Source organism: Tupaia chinensis, unplaced genomic scaffold (assembly GCF_000334495.1).
Source record: "Tupaia chinensis unplaced genomic scaffold, TupChi_1.0 Scaffold000710_1, whole genome shotgun sequence".
In the NCBI taxonomy this organism is placed as follows: Eukaryota; Metazoa; Chordata; class Mammalia; order Scandentia; family Tupaiidae; genus Tupaia; species Tupaia belangeri.
This window is the reverse complement of record NW_006160234.1, coordinates 1,733,665-1,735,825: the sequence shown is the minus strand read 5'-3', so window position 1 is coordinate 1,735,825 and position 2,161 is coordinate 1,733,665. Positions and strand designations below refer to the sequence as shown.

The following is a 2,161-nucleotide window of genomic DNA, read 5'->3' as shown; positions in this document are numbered from 1 at the left end:
CCCCCCCGCCCCCCCCCCCCCCACCCCTCCCTGCCTGGATCCGCCCCACTCCCCACCGATCTCCATGGGAGCTTGCAGGCTAGCACCTAGGTGCACCTGACTTCTCAAATCCGGCCTGAAGGCTCAGCCTCCACTCAGCTCCCTGCCCCAAAGGAACAGGTTGCATGAGTCTCTCTGAAACCATTCCCAGTCTTGACCTCCCAGCTTTGATTCAGGAGCACAACCACACAGCTCTCTTATCTGCTGCCGGCTCAACTCCCAGAAGCCCTTCTGCCCACTTCCTGGCCACATGCTCAGCTCTTCACTTCACACTCCCTGGACACCCATATCCACCCACAGCATTTCCTGGGGCCTCTAAGTTGAGTATCCTATCATTACCTTGCTAGGCATCTCAGGCCAGATTGCCCTGGCTGGTCTTCACTCAGTGAAAGCCCTTCATCTGTCACCAGATTGCTGATACTCTCCCTTCCAGACACTCAAGTTTCTTACACTCTTGGTGTTCATCCTGGGAAGTCCTACCTCCATGCCTGACTGCAACAACCCTACACTCAGGCACCTCCATGTCACATCATAGTTCCTTGGATTAAAAAAAATTGTCCACCTGGAGTCTGTCTTCTTTGTTCTCAGAACCACCTTTGGTGGGGCATAGGCATACCTGAATTCAGAATGGTCTATCAGGGCAGGAGGCTCTTCTTCCCTTTGTTTACATCTCTCTTTTTTGGTACCCTCACTGTAATTTTCTAGGCCACAAAACTCCTTCAGGTTCTGGACCTCCTACATCACTTTGAATATATCCCTCTTTTTCACAGCCAAGCTGCAATGATGTTGTGGTCCTGCCCCAGCATTTTGCAAAGCACCACAAGTTCATGTAACTTAGTCAACTGAATTTCCCTCGCTTCACCATGTGCAAATGTGTCTTTCACCCTGCTGCGTGTATCAACCTGTTCTTTAGTGATACTGTACATTATGCTTATTTGTCCAGGAGAGAATTCAAAGGTAAACAAAAGTCAGTCTCTGGATCTAAAAAGAAAAAAAAAAAAAAGGGGGGGGGGGAGGAGAAGAATGTCCATCTACTTCATGCCCTCTCAACCAGAGCTCACTCTTAAAGGAACATGGCTTCCCCATGGCTGTTGTAGATTAGAGCCCAATGTGGAATTCTAATATCTCCCTCCCTTTTCCTTCACAAGAGATATCACTAAACACATTACCAAGTAGATGGGTAAACCCGCACCATGCCAACCCCTATGGAAAAGCAATTTCAAAAATTGCCTGGTCCTTTGAAGAGCTGCTTTATAGTTCCTAGAACGCAGCTCAATCAACCCATTAAACCAACCTACACTCTTGATGGGATTATTTATTTTAGCATTAAAAAACCCAATAACATAATAAAAACTGGGGGTTGACTGGGAATGGGAACATTGTGGATATGCTGCTCATTAAAATGTACAATTGCTGGGTTATTCAGTGGATGTAAATTTGTGTCAAAGTCATGCTGATGTGCAAGTACAATCTGTTTATCATGGTATATAAGAATGAGTATAGGGAATTATGTGTTTCTAAAGAGGCTATTTAGGGCTCTGCATGCAGTGTTTACTGTGCATGAGGAGGGACATGTGTACTGCATGAAGAATGGAAGGTTGGACTAGCAGGTATTCAAAATTCCACTTCCTTTTTTGCAGGATCCCAGAGCCAGGCCTAATGCCATGGTGGGCCTACTAGAATCCAGTATGTACAGCAAAATCCCAGATATTAAAGAAAGGTTTTCTGCACCTCTATACAAAGCTGCCCACTGCAGCACCCTGTTGGGGTTGCTATGGTAACCTGCTGCAACTTGGCATTTACTCACAGGCACAGTCACAGTCACACTGTCTCATTTGAGGGCCAGATGCACTGTTTAAATGCATTGATTGTCCCCCACCCAACCAGTCAATAGGGTATGCTCATAACCAGTGAGCATGTGCTGGTACCTATCTCGTCTGGCTCAGCATTCTCACGAAGAGTAGGGATGAATTTCAGCTTTGGAGGTAGAGCAGAACTGGACAGAAAGGGAGAGGAGTCCGAGTTTATGAAGACAGGCAAGGGTAGTTGCTTTTGAAATGAACTTGTGTGGTACTGGGTTCTGTCACTCAGCCAATATGAGAGAAGTGCTGACTTAGGTTTA

The 2,161-nt window shown here is 46.6% G+C and overlaps 1 protein-coding gene across 1 annotated transcript in view; it reads left to right on the top strand.

The window, feature by feature from the left end:
- ASTN1 (astrotactin 1) overlaps positions 1-2,161 on the top strand; it is a gene marked incomplete at its 5' end in the record, with an annotated part of 375,021 nt that overhangs the window by 1,025 nt on the left and 371,835 nt on the right. The window lies entirely within an intron of this gene.